At 39.1% G+C, this 23617-nt stretch overlaps 1 protein-coding gene across 1 annotated transcript in view; it reads right to left on the bottom strand.

Moving 5' to 3' along the window:
• The window catches only part of chrnb2 (cholinergic receptor, nicotinic, beta 2), a 58321-nt gene that overhangs the window by 33338 nt on the left and 1366 nt on the right, over nucleotides 1-23617 (bottom strand). The window lies entirely within an intron of this gene.

Here is a 23617-nt window from a genome sequence, read left to right as displayed (position 1 = left end):
TTCGTCGCTGAAACTAGAAACGAAATTGTCTGCCATCATCGCCGCCATTCAGTATTAAAGCACTGAGCCTTTTGCTTGTTGAAGAAACAGCCCTCACTGCCAACTCTGAATTCTCTTTTATTGACAACGAGCGGTGTTTCTTCATGAGGGAACCTGGAATATGTGCAGGACGAACACAATGCATCAGCATAAACAGCTCAAAACACCCCTAATTCTCCCCACACTAGAAGGAATTCTATTGATGCAGACAGGCCCTGCCCCCCTAGTGGCCGGTGGCACTCTCTTCACTTGTCGTGACGTCACGCACACAATCTGCCAGATCTCGGGCGCCGGTCGTTTTAGCTTGACAATCGAGCCAAATTTCTCTCATTTTCTTGTGTGTAATTACACGAAGTGGCATGATATGAATACAAAAGGCATGCGTTTATGGATAAATGATGGAATATCAAAATTTTCCCAGGGCGCTACATCCCCTTTAAAGGCTGCTGTATAACTTGCTCGTTTCATCATGATGTATAATGTTTCTTCCATGGATTGATACGGTAAAATGAAAGTGAGAACGTAAGTCGGAAATCCGGGAGAGCTCATCGCGGTCGACACGACAGTAACAATAGGAACTATTGTATATTTGGGTTTGAGTTTCCCGAGGGACAGATATAGTTGACGGACACACACAGGAAGTCTGTGTTGTTACGTTTGTTATGGTCCGAATAAACGTCAACTCAAATGAGTTCAAGAAACTAAATTCTGTGCTTTATGAAGAATGAAAAAAGCAGAATTTAACACGGACGGAATCATTTGGCCGATCAGAGTGAAGTATTACCGAAACAAAATGGTGACATCACGTACCGTAATGGTCGGCTTCGGGAAATTACGGGAAGTACTTTTTCCGTAACTTCAGTTGAAGTTGTTATCTTATTTATCACAGAATGTTCGTTGGAAAATCTTGAAGTTGTTACATTTATCATTATTAAAGTATCCAGAGGGGGAATCCCAGTACAATTAGCTATAATATGTTAAGTCCACAACCGCATATATTGCTTTAGGTTTGATATCGGTATCAGATTTTTGGAGTTGGACAATATCGAGATATCTTTCAAAAAGTCATTATCGGAAAACTCTACTTACAATTTGTGTGTGTGAAACTATCTGCAGTTGGGCATGGGAAACAAATTAGTTTAAAGTGGCATTAAAAGGCATCAAATAATATTTGCTGGTACCTGTAGAAACCCTGTAACATTATCATATGTGGACAGGCATCCAGCAAATTGCATGAAAGATTTGTAAAATAACCCCATCAAGACATTTAATGTAAAACAGCTACAACTTGAAACAAATATGGCTCACCGTTTGTTTCGACACAATCAGTTTGGATGAGAGGGTTGAGGTCAATCATTTTTTAGAGATTGTCTGTTCCAAAGCATTTTTATGAGTATTTACTTGAATTGCTTTTTTTGGGAGGTAAAACAAACAAACAAATCCGTAAAATTTAAATGATAACATGCCTCTAACAGACATAAAAAGGAACAATGTTACTGAATGAATCCAAGAATTGAATGACAGTCTACTTTGAAAAAAATAATATGAAGAGCAATTGAAACTCTTGCATGGTGTCATAGACATATTGGAACACATTTTAGTGTTATATTTCACAAATACATGCTACATGCTTTTTAAAGTATGCTGTTTTACAATACAAGACGTACATTACACAATACATACACGATGCAATACGTACTTACTGTAGATAATCTAAAACCAGATAGAATCAGGTAGAATCAGGTCAGTTTAGAGATTAACATTTGAATGTAAAATGTTGGTATCTGTTTTCAATTAATAGCGTACCGCACGGATACTATTTTTAGACCTCAAGGCTGCATGACGTCACCATCATCGTAAACCGGAAGGGGGTCGACATTGAAGCGCGCTCGCATACAACCTATGCAAGTACTGCTTGCCTTCTGCTGGTAATCTTTCAAAAAAGAACATGACGAGTAAACACTGCTGCACTATGATGGATGTTTTCTTTATACCTTTCCCAAAACCAAAAACTCGGAGTGAAAAAATGTGAACAATGGATCAACTTGTGCAGACGTCCAAAAAAAACAGTTTAACGCCAGCTAGGGCAAGCAATTCACCTTCATATGCAGTAAACATTTTTTGGGGGGCCATGGTCCTACAGATGACAATCCCAATCCATTGCCTGCCACGAAGAGGTAACCCATTTTGATATTTTTACTTGTTTTTTTAGCCTGGCGTTTTGCCGTGCTGCTTCTGTCTGACAATGAATGACCTGAATTTTTTTTTTTTAATTATTTATTTTTCACAAAAGTCATGTCGGTCTATTTTTCTAAAATATGGATATTTAAAGAAATTAGCCATGTCTGGTCTTGGTCTATGTGTAGTAAGCCTGTTCATGCCTACAGGTAGACTCTATATTTAACAGATTTACCTTTTCTGTTGTAAAGAAAATGTCAATATGGGGGAAGTGTAAATAAATAAATTAAGATTTGTTGTTAATGAAAAAATTAAGTGTTCGTTGGCTGTCACCGGGTAGCATTTGCGATCGCTACGCAAAAACAGCAATATAAATTACCCCCAAGAACGGTCGTAGAGAGACATAAGACAACAAGAGGATATAAAATATCAGAAAGACAGGGCATAAGGTGGTAAAGAGTAGCTTGTTGAAACAGGAGAATGTAATCATCAGTGGCGTAAGGCAACGCACACAAGAAAAAGGTATCGATAAAAAATGCACCTCTGGATCAGGTCGGCATTTTTTCCCGTCTTTTTCAGCCTTCGCACTCAAGCCATCTCTTTGACTAAACATTTGTATGTTCTTCCACATCTTTAACAGTGAATTTGACGCCGGGGACATCATTTTCGAACAGAATTGGTAGGTTTAGCTCAGTAAACATCTCGTTTGTACAGTATTTACATTCATCTAGCATGAGGGACAATCGCGAGTTTGACCCCCCTAGCAACAGTTGCTAACGTCATGAATATTAATGAGCAAAGGTGACGTGTTACATGTGGTACGCTATTACAGTTAATTTTCTAAAAATCCAACTAAATCAGGGGTTTCAAACTCATTTTTGTAGCAGGCCACGTTGTACTGTAGTAATGGTTTTCCTCGGATTACAATTATATAACTACAATCCTACTATCTCACCTCATATGTAGACAACAAATTAAATCATTCCTGGTTTTAACATGTTTGAAACACTATAACATGTTACTTTATTTCTGAATAATTTAGAGTGTATTATTTTTAAAGGAGTCTTTTGCTTGCCATATCTTTAAGGTAGCAAGATTATTTTTGAGTGTGCTTTCTTTCCACTGTTGTTCCCTATGTCACTGCACAAATTCATGCACATTTTTTCTCCCTAGCATCCAACTGTCCCTACATTGTTGGTTGGTTGATGGCTTGCAGCACTGAGCCTTGCTCAGCCGAGCGGAATGATAGTCTCTGTCTTGGGATCAATGAGGACTCTATTCCTGACATCACACAATTTCCCTTCCTGGCCTCTCTTTTTTCCCCTTTCCATTTTAAACCTTCTGTTCTCCTCACTCTTTTACATCTTTTAGGAGTATTGGAGTATTTTTTATTCTCTCCTGGCTCACTTTGTCCCGCTCTCATTCTTCCTGTTATCAAAATCTCCTCTCAATGTATTGCTGACAGACAGTGTCCATTATTGGTCCTTCCCTGGGTAATACAACATCATCAGTACGAGGCCTGGCGGCATGTGTGTGTGTGAGTTACGTTGGTTTTATTTATGGCATGTGGGTGCTGATATGAGTCCTGTTGTGTGCACATATTCATGGGGGAAATAAGCATTACACAGCCATATGACTAATGTGCAATACTCCCAAAAGCTCAAGGCAATAACAGCACTGTGAGACAGGAAGAAGGAAGCAGACTACTTAAACAATGATGGAGCAGAACGCATTCCCTGCATCTCACTTCTCATCATGTGGCTCATGCTCAAAACCAATTTGCAGATACTTGAAAATCTTTTTTTTCTTTCATTTTCATGCAAGGCACCAGTGTGGGAATGTCTCTAGGTATTTCAAAGGACGCCCAAAGATGATGCCATTCCATTTTGGTGTGGATCTGGACAAAGTTGACACCGACTTTTGAAGTGAGCCAGAGAAGGCTCATCTGGAGTGACAAACATTCTTGAAAGCTGCCAGGAACATGCTGAGCCATAAGGGAACATAAAGAATTGGCATCTGTAGTCTGCCTTCAAGCCTCCAGGACAACAGTCCTGTCTACCCATGGCCCATATAGTGAGAGACCGTGAGAAAAGTTTGCAAGAATAGAATATGGAGGGGTGTTTTGTTGGGATGGTGCTCGTCCCATGGCACACTACATTTCAGGCAAACAGGGCTGCTGTGGCCTCTGAGAATGTTATTGTGAATGTAGCCTAACAGACAAACAGATAGTCAAACAGTTTAGCTTTGGTGGAGCTCTAAGATTACACGAGTGAGATTCTGGTCATAGTCTCAGACTCAATTGTCGGTCACAATCTATTCCGGACTCCAGGCAGCCTCAAATTTGGAAAGAATTTATCCCTTAGCGATAATTAAAATACAATCATGTAAATAGAAAAAATCTTATACAGTCAAACTTCATTGACTACAACAACAAAAAAATCACTGCATAAATATTCCCTCATTTTGCATGAAATTTAATTTTGTATGAACAGGTGTCTTTTTTTGGGAAGAAGGGAAGGTAAGTTCCATTAAGTCCTGTGTTCTGATCATTTTTTCATTTCATTTTTCTACCTGAACCTGAATTTATTACACTTGGGGGGGGGGGGGGGGGGGGTTAGCCCATTTTAAACCAATCGAGAAAATAAGCACCATCTTCTAAAGCCTCAGCACCCTTAGATGTTTTATGAAGAAATTATGGAGAGCAATTTGATCATTGTGAGCATTTTGCAAATACAGTGTTACCTCTACATATGAAGTTAATTTGTTCCAGGACCTTGTTTGTAAGTCGAAATGGTCGTATGTTGAGCAGGATTTTCCCATAAGAATGCATTATAATTCTGTTAATTTGTTCCACAGCCCAAAAACCTACTCTAAATCCTTAATAAATACTGCTGTTACTATTGTAAATAGCAAGTACAAAGAGCAAAACAAATAAATTATGAATGGAAAACATAATAATAATAATAATAAAATAATTATAATAATAGTAATAATAATAATAATACCAGTAATAATGTAACCAATCAGGTTTTAATGTGACAGACTTTTTTTGCTATACCTGAGCGTACCACGGGGCTGACGTGACGGTGAGAAAGAGAGCACGGTTCTATTTTAATCTCTGTTTTGATGCTGGTGTCAGTGTTGACCAAATTGATGGAATAAATGATTAGAAACATGAGTAAGCTGGCGATTTCTTTGGCGATGCTACCACAATAAGAATTGTCACCTTAACTTATAAAGACTGGTGAACGAAGGAGGACGATCAACATTCTACGGCCCTATTGTCGACCCAGTTTATGGATGCACACACAATGCTTATATTTTGCTATCATTTAAATCTTCATTACAATGGTAAGCGTCACCTTTTCTTTTTGCTTCTTTTTTTTCACAGCATCTCCACTCATCTGCGGGACTATCACATGTTAAATGGGGCTCACACATGACTAGGTGAAATTAGACACTCTCAACTAGAAAACCTCGATGTCTGGATTAGCAATGAGCAGTGTTGTTAATCTTACTGAAAAAAAGTAATTAATTATAGTTACAAATTACTTCTCCCAAAAAGTAATTGCGTTAGTAACTCAATTACCTGAATGTAAGAGTAATTAGTTACTTGGCAAAGTAATTGGTGATAATTACTTTTTTTTTTTTTTTCCTCCAAAAAAAAAAAAAAAAAACATTGGCCACACTATGTGAAGTTTTTTGTGAAGGTTTTTGGTACAATTGGCCCGAGCCCAATTCTTTACCCTAATTTACCCTTTACCCTGAATCAGCTGTTAAAAGTTGTTAAAATTGCTCCCATTATTGCATTAGTTCCCTTCTCTCTACTTTCGACATATGAACGTTTTAAAACTGTTTCATCATTTAAAGATAGATTCAAGTCAAGATTTTGCCGATTTAGAAGTATTTTAGATAAAAAGTTACTTAGGTTCGCTAGGAAGGTTCTCTAAAACAGAGCCGTCCTAAAAAGTACTGCTTTAAGATGGCGGCTGTCTACTAACTCATTTAGTGCCATGTCTGTCATTTTGCATCTAGTTATATCTATGTACAGTACATGTGATATCTATCATGTCTACCATATCTACCATAACATGCGCGCGTAGTTTGTACTAGCTATCGGCTACAACATGTATTATTGGAGCTACCTAGCATCACGTTTGCTCGGCGTCACAACTTTCTTGCCTCCTCCATACTCCTGCTCTGTCGTCTCGGTGAGTCCGTCTCCCTCAGACTTTTCGACCAATATAGTAACGCATAGTAACGCATGCCTTCCCGTCCTCAGTAACAGTAAAGGCGTTGCCAAGATGAGAAAAGTAATTAATTAGATTACCCACTACTGAAAAAAATAACGCCGTTAGTAACGCCGTTATATTGTAACGCCGTTATTAACAACACTGGCAATGAGACAGCATAGAATAGACCCTACTCACCGACGTCACAGAATGACGTGTCGCTGTATCCGGCCGCCATATTGTCCATCTCTGTTTAGCCCTATTCTCAATGGTTTCAATTAGTCGTTCAATTTATAGAGCAATTCATGGAAGCCCCAGTGCTTTCAGACGCTGTAAACTCATTGGATGCGTTGCATAAAAGGCGTTATGTGGAAAAGCTTCAGTCTATCCATTCGCCAGATCCATATTTGATGCCTAAATCGATATTTATCGACCCGCTGTCTTCGCCCTCTCTGCCTGACATCTGCTACCCTGATATCTACAACTATCTTTTCCACAGAAACTCGGCCTATTCTCACGAAACTTGGCAAAACATTAAGAGCAGCAGATTTCTAAAATGACGACAATCCCCCCCCCCCAAAAAAAAAAAAGTTGACTGCGATGGCCGACGCTTCAAGGATAGGTGGATATTGGACTATTTCTTCAATAAAACACGCAACAACTTTGTCTGCCTCATTTGCAAAGAGAGAGTCGCTGTTTTCAAACAGTTCGACGTGACGCGATAATATTACCGAACAAGACACGCTGACATGTACGACATTACAGGGAAGATACGCAGCGAGAAATTATAGCAACTTGAAGCTAGTTTAATTTCACAGCAGCAGTATTTCACAAGAGTCCGAGTGTCGAAAGAGAACGCCACAAAGACGAGACTGTTGAAATTATGAATTAAAAAACAATAATAAAGCAAATGTGACACACAGAAGGGCTTGCTAAAATTTGTTTAAATATATTGTTCTACGTAAATCAGCCAAGGTAGCCCCCCGCATTTTTACCACACCAAATCTGGCCCCGTTTGCAAAAGGTTTGGACACACCTGTTTAACTGATGATCCGTAGACGAGGCCAGCTTCTTTCACTTGGTACCAGCTAAATATTATTCAAAATGTAATGATGGTGGAAGAAATAGGCATCTTGAATTTGAAACTGTATGTTGTCGGCGATTAGCCTCGCAATGATCTTAATTGTGGTTGTCAGCCCAAAACCGTCTAAATATATATTAAATGCATCTTACCAGATATAAAATGACTACTACATAGTCTGTGGTAATCGTTTGGAGCCCAGTTTTCTCGTCGAATTGCAGCAGTCCATCTCGCTCTCCTCTCCAGGTCTCTCAGAATACGGTAGAACTTCAAGTCTCTCCGTCTATCTTCTCTGTTATTGCAACCAACCGCCACACACGCCTTCACCATTTTGATTATTAATGTTAACGAGCAGAAAAACACGCCATAATAGGAGGAATTTACGTAGCGGTAATGCTAAAATCCGACGAGTAGACGGACAACATGGCGCGGAGGCGTGGTTGTGACGTCATGTGAGTAGGGTCTATAGGATGCCAAAATACTCACACTCACAAGAGATTCACACAAATACTGGGTTCTAGACCACATGGCTGATTTGGGCACACTCCACCCCTCCCAATCACTTATCTCTCAGACCCCCCATTCCCCCCCCATTCCTTGGTTATCAGGCCCCCAACATGGTGTCAACCGGAAACACAACTAGCTAACGATAGCACCAACATAGTCATAGTTAGTAAGTATTGGCGTTCAATGTATTTCTTGTTGTTGTTTGTGCTTCTTCTCCTTCTTTTCTTCTGTTCCCACATAACCTCTTCCTGTTCGCTGCTTTCTCCCAATAAATGAGGTACATTGAATGATCACAATGGAAATAAAGTGTATCACAAAAGTGAGTACACCCCTCGCATGAGTACTGACAAGCAGTACTCAATTTGGATCTTTAGGGATGTATGTAGTTTCTAAGGGGTGTGCTCACTTTTGTTGCCAGGGGTTTGGACATTAATGGCTAATTTTTGAGTTATTTTGAGGGGAAAATAAATCAACTCTATTATATAAGCTGCACACAAACTACTTTTCTTTGTGTCAAAGTGTCATTTTGTCAGTGTTGTTCTATAAAAAGATATACTTAAATATCTGCAGAAATGCGAGGGGTGTACTCACTTTTGTGATACACTGTATGTCATACTCCCATGTGATACAATCAAACTATTCAGACCAATTGCACAATCAGGTCCCCATTCTCAATGTCAAGCAGCTGAACGGGACAGGTTAAAAAAAAAGAAAAAAAAAGAAAAAAAAAATTTTATATCTAGATATAGTATATGTTCTAACTGATAGTTGTTTTTGTCTGTTTAGTTCTATTCACATTGAACACAATATCCCAACTTCTATGGAATAGGCATTTTAAAAAGGTCTAGTTATTCTATCACCTGGTTACATGCTATCATTCTATCTGTTCAATATTGAGACTTTTTGAACTCACAGGGCCATCTAAATTAATGCCAGAGGTGGGAGTACGTGACCTACAAGTATGTTACAAGGGAGTGTCATGTGATAACCTTCAAGTTTAGAGAAAACACAAGGTTAAATAGCAGAAGTATACTAAGTCAAACAATCTTGCTCTGTGACAACATGTTTGGTAAAACATCAATATACACTTAATACAAGTTAAAGGTGTGTCAGAAAGTTTCTACTGCTCTTGTCACAACACAACAGATATACTTAAAGCTCTTATTACGCTCTTTATCCCGTATTATCATGAAAATCTAAAATTGTGTTTTATTTGTAGAACGAACGAATACTGGTATGGTGCTTTTCAAGAATATTTAGGGGCTTCTGCTATCTGACCAATGAGCTGACAGAACAATGACAATGACGCTCATCTCATTGGTCGAGGAGGTACTTGCGCTTGCCATGAGGAAAATGGAAGACAACATATGAGTGTGGGAGAAAAGAGGTTTAAGTGAAGCGCAAGTAAAAAGCATGTTCAAAATGACGATCATTTATTTTCTTGTTCTTCTCTGTGTACTTCATCTTCATTATTTGTATTATATTTTTTAGCTGTGTCAATTTTGTTTGCGTCCGTTTGCAAAAAAGTCACTTTAGTCTTTTAGTTTTTTTTTTATTTTAGCACCTTGGGGGGGGGGGGGGGGGGGTTGATGGAAAACTGCTCTAACATGTTTTCTTTGTTTTACTGAGCGTAGCAGAACCAACCACTGGTTCGCAGGGAACGCGTCACAGGCAGCACAGTACAGTAGTATTCTGTGCAAAGCATCAGTCAATTTCAGCACGCGCTAATTGATCCTGTGAAAAACAATGAAAACAGGACATTTTTTATGAATTTATAAAACCCCGCCGGACGCCCCGGACGGAATGTAAAAAGTGGGAATGTCCGGGCAAAAGAGAATATTTGGTCCCCCTAAGTAAGACAAAACATTGTCCTTGCACTACTCATCATCACACAAACCTTACTGCTAGCTATGCGTTACGATAGCATTGTGTTATGGTTCGTGTTGTCACCAACTGTAATCTGATTACTTTCTTTTAGTAACGAGTAATGTAACGCGTTCATTATTCCAAACCAGTAATGTGACAAAAGTTAGTGTCCCTTGTGTCTGCGCGTTACCATTTTGTTTTTGCTTCATAATGTAGGTAGAATGAACAATATTATAATTGTGTTCGAAGAGCATTTTGAATAGGAAAAGTTAAAAAGGTTCCCAATACCCTTTCGTTCCATGGTAACCACTCACAGTTACTTCCTGTTTTGTCTCGAGTCACAGGCGCTGAGTGTCTTGGGACTGACAAAAGCGTGTGCCAGCGCAGGTGCACATTCGATCCGACTGCAGCCACCTGTTGTGATGTGCGAGGGAATGTTGATCTGTGTGCGTCCGTGAATGAACGTCTTTTTCCTTCATTCTGGATGGTTCCAGCAATAGGTTGGAATCCCTACATGCGCGGCCGTTTCGTAGCTGTGCCGTTGCAACGGCGGGTAGTCATGGCTCCAAGTTGGCTAGCATTGTTTACATCATATTTGTGTTGCACATTTATGCCGTGAGGTGACGTGTTTGTTTATCATCTTTGGGATGTGTTGTAAGTCTGATTGAGTGTAAAGTGCTCAGTTGCCGCCACGTTTTGTGGCCAAATTTACGGCATGTGTGTAAGTCATGCTTCCGGGTTGTGCGCCCGCGCGTCCCCGGCCACCCCCATCTTTGTGTTTATTGCACTGCGCAATTCCATTGTGTGTTGTTGATTATTGTGCAGTCAAATTGCAATGTTTAACATTGGCACTATTATGCTGTTAACCCTAACCGAAATTCTGAATTTTTGACATAAGCCTTAATCTTCGAGTTAGCAGGTTTTAATTAGTCGATTGAGTTGATTTCAAGTAATTCCATAGAGTTTGTCAGTTATTTGTTAGTTTCAGGGCTGTGGTGCGGCTAAACTAATGCGAGTCAATGGTGAATGAAATCAACTTTATCGACTAATTAAACCTCCGCTAACTCGAAGATTAAGCCTAATGTCAAAAATTCTGAACTTCCCCTTTAGATTCAATTAACGGAAAGTCAATTACATGCAATGACATTTTTCTGTAGTCATTCTTATGTTGAGGCCGCAAAGGGAGAAAAATTGGTGAAAAGTAACTGATAAAGTAACTTACTTTGATAATAAAATAATCAGTAAAGTAACTTGATTACTTTTTTGAGGCATAATCAGTAATTAATAATTAAATTACTCTTTCAAGTTATCTGTGACAACGCTAGTTACAGATCACAAAAAGACGGTTTGAATTTTGGGTTTAAGCGATCTGAAATGCTAAGCGGCACTTCCTTAAACAAAGGCGAACTGTCTGTGCGGCTATGTCACGCTAAAGGCCGAGCTGAGAGCTTGTAATTTGGCTGCTAGCTAAGGTCTGATCCTGCTTGTTTTCCAGTGCAAATATTGCAAACTTAATGTGACACTATGAATATTTCAGCAGGACTTCCCATTAGACCTCAGAGCGAGAGAACTTGTGCACCGCCACGCGTGCACTACCAAACACACACTCACGTACAAGTGGGTTCACATCATTACTGAAAGGTCTCTCTAAATGTAGAAAAAATGAGGGCATACGGGAGTTAAATAGAATTAGACTTTAGTGATCATCTCTTTATGAGGGCAATTATAAAAATAGAGCTGCCTTCTCCGCTATGTACTCGACTAAAGAGGATTTTTGGCTGCAGCAGGGCTCATTATTTGCTCTAATATTCATAAATCAATACAGGCACTCATCCACTGGCAGCAACCAATTGGCTGTGTGGTGCCAACATAGCTAAGATATCAATATTGATTGCACACACTGCCGCTATATGGCGGAGGCTTCTTTGACTGTGGCATCAAACAAACTATAGTGTGCTGACTGACCATGCCAATTAGGTCAATTAAGGTGAGATAATCCTTTATTTATTCACAGAGGGGAAAGTTTTTCCCCTGATAAAAATCCAGCAGGTTTCTGTACCAGCAAGAACCAGGGGTGAAAGTGGGCCAGAACAGTCAGGAATGCAGTTCCGGTATAAGATTCAGGGCCACAACACAGTTCCTGTATAAGATTCAGGGCCGGAATGTTGTTCCGGTACACAGTGCTTTGATCCCGAAAATATGACTGCAACTTTAAAAAAAAAAAAAAAAATGCTAAGCTGCCACACATGCATGTCATCTCCAAGAAGAAAACAATCTACCAACATCAGATTTACATACACAAGTGTTATCAAAAAGAATAATATCGTGCTTGTGTAGCGTCATCCGTTTCCACCAATATTTATTATTTTATTCCACGGATGGCATGGAGGTTTCCCCAGCAGCTGCAGTTATCGGAGTCTGACGATGATGAGTCACGTCAATGTGCGAATGCACGCAGCAAGGCAAAACGCCTGGACTCATTTATCCGTACAACTGGCTGACATACTGACGTGTGATCAGCAGAGATAGTTAGCTCTGACTGGTTCAAATGTGTATGTTTTCTGGAACAGTAAAAAAAAAAAAAAAAAAAAGGTTGAATTGATGCGACAAAAAAAGGGCAATGCGACATAAAATGGATCAAATCTTTAAGAGCAACGAAAGAGTTGAGGAGGCTTATTTATCATATTTAGTTTTATTTGCTCTGATTGGGAGGTTCAGAACATCTTAGCTGTCAATGTGCACTTTGGACTTATATTTGTTCATTTATGTTAGGCTACTTATTCATTTCCTTATGATCTAAAATAAAAAAAGTCAATGTTTGCGCGATCTTCAAAATATATTCCATAAGACTCTGCATAATATAAGTCATCTGTACTTATTTTTCTGAATGTATGTTATTTATATCTTTATTATAAAAACATTTTTTAAAAAGTAAATGTTTACATTAACTTCAATTGTCCGTAATATACATCTTATGTTCTTAAGAAGTTAAAATTGAGATTTGGCATTAAGTATGTGAGGAAATGAGGGAAAATAAAAATTAGGAGATGGAGGTTGGGGTTATTGCTGTTTTTGTTCATTTTTATTTTGCAAATCATTGAAAAAATACAATTTTGAATGAAAATCAGTTTTTGTATGTCTTATAGAAATACATTAACTGAGAAAAGTTTTCTTTGCATTTCAGTAGTTTAAGAGGTTTGATCCCCCCCACTCCCCAAAAATGAAAAAAAAAATAAATTAATTAAAATTCTGGTTCCGTGGCGAGAAATTCTAGCCACTTTCCAGCAATTTTGCATGATGTGTTGTGTTTATTTGTCCCACTAGCTATCTTAACTAATAAGGTTAACATGCTCATTCTCATCATTTTCCGTGCCCATTCCTCCTAGTTTTTGCCATTGCCACTTGGGTCATTGATTTCTTTTGCTCATTTCTGATGCTTCTCTCTCCAAGATCAGCCGTGTCACAACTTCAAAGCATTCCATCCATTTTTACCTGAACTGAACCCTTGCCAAAGCTTCCCACTGCTCTCTTGTTTGGCTTACGTGTCTCCTACTGTGATGGGTTCAATCTTTAGTTCACAAAATGCTTCTAACTGTTTCATGACAAAAAAAAAGTGCCATAAATTTTAATTAACAGCCACGCTGTCCAAGTAAAAACTCGTGCTCTTATCTTTCTCCTCTTTTTGTGGCCTGCTTAAGTTTCTATTAAACCTCTGCTCTCCCTCCGCCGTGCTCTAATCTCCTGGGTTAGCACGGCCGCACATTCGTTCACACGCTTTCACACACAAACGCAGACACTCATTACACACATCTGTTGTGGCCCGGTTGTACAGTCGCACATGCAGTCCTGTATGTGCTGATGTGATCTGCTGCTGCTGCTGCTGCTGCTGCTGCTGCTGCAGTGTGCTGGGAATCGCTCCAAAAGGATGGAGACAGAAAGTCAATGCAGACTCACACATACCGGGAGAGAGAGAGACATAGAGGGGGGAGGATTGTTGAGATGCTGCAGAGATCAGTGGTGCAGCAGAACAGTGATGACAGTCTGACTGACTGAGCAGAACTTGTAGCCGTGACGGGGAAATAATTTGTTGTCACTCGCACACACACAAACACACAAAAAGGAAGGCGCTACAGTGCATTAAACAATTTTTGGTTTTTAGAATTAGAAGTAATGTACAGTGTATCACAAAAGTGAGTACACCCCTCGCATTTCTGCAAATATTTATATCTTTTCATGGGACAACACTGACAAAATGACACTTTGACACAATGAAAAGTAGTCTGTGTGAAGCTTATATACAGTATTGGCCCGAATATAAGACAGTGTTTTTTTGCATTGAAATAAGACTGAAAAAGAGGGGTTCGTCTTATATTCGAGGTCCAGACATTATACCCATTCACGACGCTAGATGACGCCAGATATCATTGAAGCGATGTTTTGTCATGACAGATCTCAGCTACTCTCAAGTCTAACCAGTTTGCATTATTTTACTGTGATGTTTTTCCTTATTCAGATTTGTTTCAAGGATACAGTTACAGTTAGACTTCGATTTGATGGTTAATGCAGTTATTGCAATTTTGTTGTCTTATCACAATAGAGTGGTTTATTTACATGTCATAAACCAGAAGCCATTCATTTACGAATGTGATTGCACTTTAGTTTACATATTTAAATTTTCAGATATTAAGATTTGAATGAGGCAAAATAACATGCTTTTTCTCTCAAATATATTGTTATAATCATTTGTTTCGGATATACTGGAATTATTTTCTGTATAAAAATGAATTTGGTGTTCAAAAAGCCTTTTTTCAAACTTGAGTCTCGAAAAAGAGGGGATTCGTCTTATAATCAGGGCTGTCTTATATTCGGGCCAATACGGTAATAGATTAATTTTTTCCCCCCCGGCAACAAAAGTGAGTACACCCCTTAGAAACTACGTACATCCCTAAATGTCCAAATTGAGTACTGCTTGTCGTTTTCCCTCCAAAATGTCATGTGACTTGTTACAGGAGTGCTGTCAACATTGCTGCAGAGATTGAAGAGGTGGGGGGGTCAGCTTGTTAGTGCTCAGACCATACACCGCACTCTACATCAAATTGGTGTGCATGGCTGTCACCCCAGGAGGAAGCCTCTTCTGAAGACGGTACACAAGAAAGCTCGCAAACAGTTTGCTGAAGACATGTCAACAAAGCACATGGAATACTCGAACCATGTCCTATGGTCTAATGAGACGGGGTCCGTCTTCAGATTATTTTATAGGAAAAAAATAAATGAACTCTATTATATAAGCTGCACACAGACTACTTTTCATTGTGTCAAAGTGTCATTTTGTCCGTGTTGTCCCATGAAAAAATATACTTATTAAATCTTAATATCTGCAGAAATGCGAGGGGTGTACTCACTTTTGTGATAAACTGTACAATGGTCCACAACAATTACACACTGGCAAGGGCTGTGTGAATATGGATGGCAAATCTGCCTCTTAGTCAAAAGGTCACAGGTTCAAATGTCAGTTTGAATTTTCCAGTTTTTCATATGTGGTTTTTCTCCGAGTACCCTGGCTTATTACCACAAAACATGCGTGGAAGGTTCAGTGAAGGCCAAATTGTCCGCTGGTGTGAATGCGAGTGTGAAAGCCTGTTTGTTTATCCTGTGATTGGCTAGCGACCACTCTAGGCTATATTTTTTTCTTTAAATTGGTATAGATTCTTAGTTATTCAGGTCATTGTAATGCGCAAAGGTTAAATCGTGGCAACTGGACTGTTTAAAAAGTACTAAGGCAGTTATGCTGCTAGGCTGGCGAAACGACAGTAATTACAGCTAGTGGAGCAGTGTGTATCTTCACTTAGTGCTCCTTCGTGTTTAAAAGCCCAAACTGACAGACTTCAATGAAAGACACCAAAGTTGCCTTTCATACAAAAAACAAACAAAAAAAACCCCTATTATTAGCAGCAATATTTTTGGTTTTTGCAGAAAAACCTCTGCTCCACACCTCAGCCCAGTTTTGGGCGATAAAGCACAATTGAATTGTGATATTTATAACTGTGTGTCATATCAGTTAACTTTTAGTGAATATTCTTTTATCCGTGCCATCTATTAATTAGTCAAAAAAATAAAAATAAAAACTTGCACAAAGAGTACAAAGTCAACAAAGAGGCACCAATGGCCTTTTCCAATATTTTAAACTTTTTCATGCATAGGATGTAAATATTATAGGGCTGCAGCTATCGAATATTTTAGTAATCGAGTATCGAGATAAAATGTTGGGTTTTTTTTTGTTTGTTTGTTTTTTTAGGTAAGGAGCAATTATGAATATACATGAGAAAACAAGACATTTCATCTAATATTGAACCATTTTCAGTCAATTAATGTCTTTATTTTCGATGTACATTGTTGAAAACAGCCAACAATTGCATCTCAGATGTGACTCGGAAAAAGAATAGACTAATTTGTAAAAAAAAAAATTATTTCTTACCTAAAAATGTCATTACGCTTGACAACACACATCACTTAAAAGTTAGGTGTTTTTCCCACGTTTTTCAATTGAATTTCCATTTGTGTCAAGCTATTTTTAAGTTCCAGTTAAATTTTAAGTTAGCCTAAACTGTACGTCCTGATAGGATTTTGAGTTTTTGCAGTGTTCAAAATAAATGTAGGTATGATACCTGCTGCATTAGAGCACATTAGGGACCAGTGCTACCTGGTGTAAGGTATCCAGCAAAGACTACTGAGCTAAAATTGACAGTTGGCTTTATTATGTTTTTATTTTACACGCTCATCATTCTACAGCGCTGTGTTTTTACAGATTAAATAAAGCCTGTATGTAAGACGCGTTAGTCACGCATCGGCAGTAGTCATAATTAATAGAAACCTAGCCCTCCGCAGGGCTAACGTTACGTGAGGAAGGGACAGTAACGTTAAACTTATTTATTAACGCTGAGAAGTCAACTGATTTAAGATGGCGGCTGTTTACTAACGCCGTCGAGGCTGTCATTTCGCATCTAGTTCTATATACATGTATAATCTATGCGACACATCAGACGCTACCTGCTACCACCGTAGCATCATGCGAGCGTAGTTTTTAGCAACGTAGCAACATAGTTTGTAGCGGCTGTCAGCGGGATTACTTATTCCTCTACGCATGTGACGTCAGCGCGCTGTGCTGTATTAAAAGTAGTCCGGGTAAAACGTGATGCTTAGACCTGGCAAAATTAAATGATTCCTCGAGGCGAATAAAATTACTCGGATCAGTTTTCGTTTCAGCTCTGAAATATTATTAGAGAAAAATTGGGGTGTGCCCTGGTTGAAGTGTGTAACCTGTGTACTTTTTTTTTTTTTTTTTTTTTTTTTTTGATCGTATTATCTTTACCATCCATTTATTTGTCAAAAAAAACAACATTGCACAAAAAGAACAGTCATTAAAGAGGCAACAAAGCCCTTTTCCGATATTTTAAACTTTTTCATGCATAAGATATAAATATTAATAGAAAAAAATGGGAGTGTGCCCTGGTTGAAGTGTGTTATCTGTGTAGTTTTTTTTGGTGTAGTTTTTTTTTTTTTTGTGTGTAGTTTTTTTTGGATTGCACAATCACAGTATTAAGCTCACGTTGACTTAGGCTAGGTTGATACCGCAGGTCTAAATGCGCAAATCCGATTTTTCCTCATATCCGTTTTTTTTGGTGTGCCTGTTCAGACTGCCTTTTTCCATTGAGCCCGTAAAAGTAGTACGCATGCGCACTAACTCGCAGTCCAACATGTGCTGAGAAAGTTGATCCGCATGCGCAGCAGCATCAAAACGACTACAGATGCTGGCTCTATGTCATTCTACGACAATCATATTTTGATTTCCAAAAACAGGACACAAATAACAGACATAAATAAACCCCATTTAGTCTGATATTCAAAGTTTATATGGATTGATAGAATGCATGCATGACGCACACACATTCGGCCAGTTTGCTCCAACTCTCGGCCATGTAAGCAATATTGGAATACAGTACTGCTCATTTGGCACACAGAAAGAAAACCGAGCATTCTTCGGCTTATCACCCCGCAATTTTTTTTAATGCCTCTTCCCTAAATGCCGAGTTCAAGCTAGGCGCTAATGCTAATGTAAAGCTTCATCGGTGCCATCCTCCGTGCCTCTCGCTCTTTGCTGACGTAATTGCCCCATGAATTCCGATTTGTTAGACAGCAAAATGTTGCCCAGATCGGATTTTATCCACATACGAAAATGACCTAGATTGGATTTAAATGGTCCACTTTGAGGCGACTTGTGCCGTTCAGATCGTCAAGTTAATGCCTCACTCGAGTTGGAAAAACACGAAAAAATCGGATTTGTGCATTAAGACCCGCGGTATGCACCTGCCCTAAGTTCTTCTCAATAGACAATAGTATTTTCAATATGTATTCTTACAGGATTTTGTGCAAACAACCGTGTTATCTTTTCCTCCAACTCACACCCATCCAATGTTTACATGTGTATTTAACTGAAAAATGCTGTTATTGCTGCAGCCCCACTAAGAATGTGACTGCATAGTTGACCTAAAGCTAAATTTCAGGTGTCAGCTGCTCATTATTTTTTCTGCAAAATGCATTTTCAGTATCATTTCTGAACAACTCTGCCAACTCTGGAAGTAGACCCTTCTTGGTGCTTTCAGTGTGATAAAACAACAACGTTTTAGTCGCTCCTAAGTATAAGTCAAAGGCCAGACAAACTATGAAAAAAGTGTGACTTATAGTTTGGAAATTACAGTATTTATTCAATACCTCAAGGCATTCAACTCGGGAGATTCCGCTGTTTATTCTTGTCGTCATCATGCGGTAACCCTTGCTTAAGGTCAACACCGCACCACAGACCTGTTTATTATGCATGGCCCAGCAGGAGATAGAGAGAGGGAAGTAAGGGAGGGGCAGTAGACATCCCGATACGATGACGTGTGAAACAGGTGCTGAAATGCCCTTGAGCGTCCTTGCACTTGCCAAATGCCACGGCTACTCCATATGTGCGTGTTCACCTATGCTAAAGTGTTCAGGAAAAGATGTGGCCTGTGCGAGACGGTTAATTTAAAGACTTAATTTGTTCCCGTTGTCTCCCTTGATCACATGTATTTGCCCTGACGATGCGCGCTCGTGCGTTGAGGCGGAAAACGTCCCATCCATTCGCCTCATCTCAGCTCAACAGGATACTCCGTCATGCCAGCGTAGCCACCGCTATCATCATCATTACGAATGAAGCGTGGATTATTTCGAAGAACTTGTTGCATTTGAAAGGTTTTCCCATGATTGAATGTGTTGGTATGTGTGTGGGGGTCCCGCGCTCTCATTGTGACTATTCCTCAGAACATGTGCTTGGAGTCTGGGAACATAATAATGCTAATCAGAGTTTTGCCCTAAAGGAGGAATGACTCATAACTGCTCTGCTGCTTTGCCTGATGCTGCTTAAAGTCATATTTCATGTTGGATAAATTTTCTTCTGTCTTCATGTGAAATTCCATCGAACCGCACCATTGTAAAAACAATACTGTAGTCCGTTGACTTACAAGTTTAATTTCTTCCATGACCAAGCCGTTAACTCAAAGTACTAGTATATGATATTTTCCCCATTGGAGTGAAAATAAGTTGCAATTGTCCATTTCAGCCACTACCAAAAATCACATACAGTATTTTTTAAACTTTAGGTCACTCAGTAAAATTTTTACTCTGTTACCGTAATTTTCTGACCATAAGCCTCCACCCAATACATTTAACACGAAAACGGCATTTGTTCATAGATAAGCCGCACCGGACTATAAGCTGCTGCTGTCCTCACTGTATTATGGGATATTAACACCAACATTTATTAACTAGCAACACTTTATTTGACAGCAGCGTCATAAGACTGTCATAAGACCGTCATAAGACCGTCATAATTATGACATGACACTGTAATGAGCATTAATGAATGCTTTTTACAGATGTCATTTAGTGTCATTTTAGTGTTGTTTAGTGTAAAATTATTTCACTTTTGAATGAATGTAAAAGATCTGAGCTGGATATAAATGGAGTTAGTGCCAAAATTTGCCAGATGACACTTAATGACATCTGTCATAAGCATTAAGTAATGCCCATGACAGTGTCATGTCGTAAGTATGACGGCCTTATGACAGTCTTATGATGCCGCTCTCAAATAAAGCGTTACCTATTAACCAAATAAAACAACAAATACTGTAAGCCGCACTGGAGGACTATAAACCGCAAAATAAGGGAAAAAAGTAGCGGTTTGTAGTCAGAAAATTACAGTACTTGTGGATGGATTAGCATGACGTTTTGTAAGTACAGGATATTCTAGGGATGTACAGTATATGCATCGATTCACTGAGAATCCCATCTTGTATTGTGATGTAATGCTGCATGGATCATGAAACGGTTGCTTGAAGTGTTCCGTCAAGTGTCTTAGTTCGTTCAAACTTTTTGAACTGTTCAGTGTTATGTTCTGCAATTTGTATTTCTATTTTTTCATAGACTTCATAACGGGACACGGGGCCGAATAATATGGGGCCTAGCTCCGTCAAAGCTGACCGAGTGGAAACACAGACAAAGAGCTTTTTACGTTGAAAATTCTTATGAATAAATGTTTAAATCCCTGAATTCTTCACAGATATGGACGTCAAAACAGTCTCGATTCTTGGTTAAAAGCAACAAAAAAAAAAAAAAAAAAAAAAAATAGGCAGTTAGCATTTATTTTACGTAAATATGGCGAATTATGACGCCAATGCCGTGGCGGTTAATTTCTCCCAATGATTTTTTTTTCACAATGTTTCAAAATGCATGCATGGTATGCAAGTAATATAATAATTACAGTGGTACCTCCAAATACAAAGTTAATTCATTCCAGGACCTTGTTTGTAAGTCGAAATGGTCGTATGTCGAGCAGGACTTTCACATAAGAATAGATTATAATTCCATTAATTCGTTCAACAGCCCAAAAACCTACACTAAATCCTTAATAAATACTGCTGGTACTATTACAAATGGCAATTACACATAGCAAAACAAATAAATTATGAATAAAAATCGGGACAATAATATAATAATAATAATAATAAGAATTCCTGTAATAATGCAATGGATCAGGTTCTCATGTGGTGGACATTTTTTGCTGTACGTGAACGCACCGCGTGGCTGACGTGACAGAGAGAGTGAGCGGTGAGGTTTAGAGTCACTTTCAATGTTTTCTTGAGAGCACCGTCAACTTCGGCCTACAGTAGGCGTCTTGTGTTCTTTGGCGATGTTACCACAATAATAATTGTCAGCTTAACTTATAAAGACTGGCGAATGGTGGTCGGAGGAGAACCGTGGAGACGTATTGTTGAGCCAGTTCAGGGATGTGCAACCCACGCTCATATTTTTCTGTAATTTGCATCTTCATTTCAAAGGTAAGCATCACCTTTTACTTGTTTCACCACCTGTACCAACCTTTTTGAAACCTCTGTTGTTTTGTCTCTTACACAAGAAAATCCACCATGCGTTCATCTGCGGTGCTGTCATGTCGTCAAATTTAGAGCATGTCGTCGGATGTAGAAACAAATGGCGAGTCAAATTTTACATCAGATATCGAAAAGATTATGTGTCGAAGTGATCATATGTCAAGGTATCACTGTACCTTGAATCCTCGAACAAATCACTCCTGAGACAATCCTTTCTGTTTGATACGGTACAGCTTTCGTACTTTTTCAAACTAAATCCAGCGTTGGATCGCTGCAAGTGTTTGAGAATAACTGCGACCGACTTTGACCGACTGAAGCGGAGTGTGGGACGACCCCCTTCTTGAAGGCGTGGTGCAGTGTCTGGGGAATGTCTCCCGTCAATATCATTATGAAGTCTATGATTTATGACTGCATTCATGTTCATAATTGAAAGGTGACGTTAAAAAAATGATCAATGTTGGAAAAATTCAGAAGTCGGGGTACTCATAAGTCAAGCAACTTCTGTAATACAAGCCCTTAAAAAAACCTTGACATTCTAGTCACAGAAAGCTTGTGTTTCATGGAGTTCTTCCCCTTTAATCACCAGCCATACAAACTATAGAACATGCGAATGGGGACAGCATGCAAACTCCAAAAAGAGACTCAAACCTATAAATTGTGAAACCAATGCGATAACCACTATTCCAACATGCTGACCCCCTACGGAACATAAAGCTATTACTTTGTAAAAGCATTTACACTATTAAATTAAGTAAAGAACAAACATACTTGAGAACAACCTGTTTCTATTTTTCAAATGTCTCAAACAAAAACTCACTTAAATCTATGATCTCAGCCAACCATTCCATTCATTCATTGATTTTCTATTGCATTTGTAGTCTTTGGGGTAAAATGAGTTTAATCACCTCTCACTCCTGATTAAACTTAAGAGATTGTTTCAAGAAAAGAGTGTTTTATTGTGGATGATTTTGAGTCTTGAGCATCCATGGGGAATTTTGGAAGTTGAAACTGAGAGTCAAACCGCAGACCCTACAACTGAGAAATGGACATGCAAACCAAAGCATACTTTTTGGAGGGAAAAAATGCTCCCTTCCTAAACTGTATTGAGCTCCATTAGATAAATGATGTCTTGAATCCATTGGGACTAGGTATAGTACACCACTTGGTAACAAACCCCAAAGGCACTGTTGTTTCAGTCACAACTAGTTTGCTGTCTGAAGAAATAGTACAAGGTGACGTCAGCAAATGCCGACATCTGCAGTTCTTTTGTGTCGTGCAAAGTGGAATTTGGAAAGAGCTTGATAGCAAGCCTCTAGGTGCAAACAAGGCATTGGAGTCACCGAGGACTTCTCCCCCTTTTTCCGCAGGATCCACTCAAGCGGGATAATGCCGCGACAGTATGAGCTTTCACACAACAACACGCCATCCTGCAATTTGATAATTAGATGACATCATCACCAGTGTCCGGTATGTCAAAAGGAACAACTGATAGGGAGAAGGTTGCGTCGTGTGTTTAAAGTTGACACTTGGAAAGACCCTTGCACAGATGGCATCTCACCTTTGCCTTGGCCTCGATTGCCAGGTCGACATCCATTCTGATCCAAGCTTCCTCTTTTCTAGTCAGTGTCGTTTTTCTTACTTTTACTCCTTATTCGATAAAGGCAATTTAGACAAGTGCCAGTCAAGCAATTAGTATTGTCCAAAATGTCTCTGTTAAGATGACTAATTAATCGGTCGGTCAGAGGATTGGCAAGGCTCTGAGTTGATCGATTGATTGAGGGCTGTGTCCCAGAAAAGACTAGAGCGTGGGTGAGAATCCTTAACACAATTCCCCGAGGCCCAATTAAGGTGAGGCCTTCTTCACTCACTGCCAGTAAATCATTCCATTAGAGAGAACAGAGAGGATCACATTTCTCTACACATAATGTACTGTAAACGTGCATTAAAAGCATGCACGTATCTCCCGCTTCTATGATTATTTCCCGCATTGCCAGATGACGTGTCTTCTGTACTTGTTGATAGGAAGTTGTTTAGTTCAACCTGCCTCAAATTAACCTGCCCACTCAAGTCAGAAACCTACGTGTTAATAGGGGGCAGACAATGGAAGAATGTGTGGGAGGGTGATAATACCTTCTATTTTAGAAGGGGAAATAACTTCACATTATGCATGAACTCTTTTCCAATTCAAAACATACACAATGCATTCTTTTTTTAGTCATTTAATTTTCTGCTGCAACGTGCTTGAC

The sequence above is a fragment of the Corythoichthys intestinalis genome, chromosome 4, assembly GCF_030265065.1.
Source record: "Corythoichthys intestinalis isolate RoL2023-P3 chromosome 4, ASM3026506v1, whole genome shotgun sequence".
Taxonomy (NCBI): domain Eukaryota; kingdom Metazoa; phylum Chordata; class Actinopteri; order Syngnathiformes; family Syngnathidae; genus Corythoichthys; species Corythoichthys intestinalis.
Note: the sequence above shows the minus strand (reverse complement) of the source record. Positions and strands in the feature narration are given on the sequence as shown.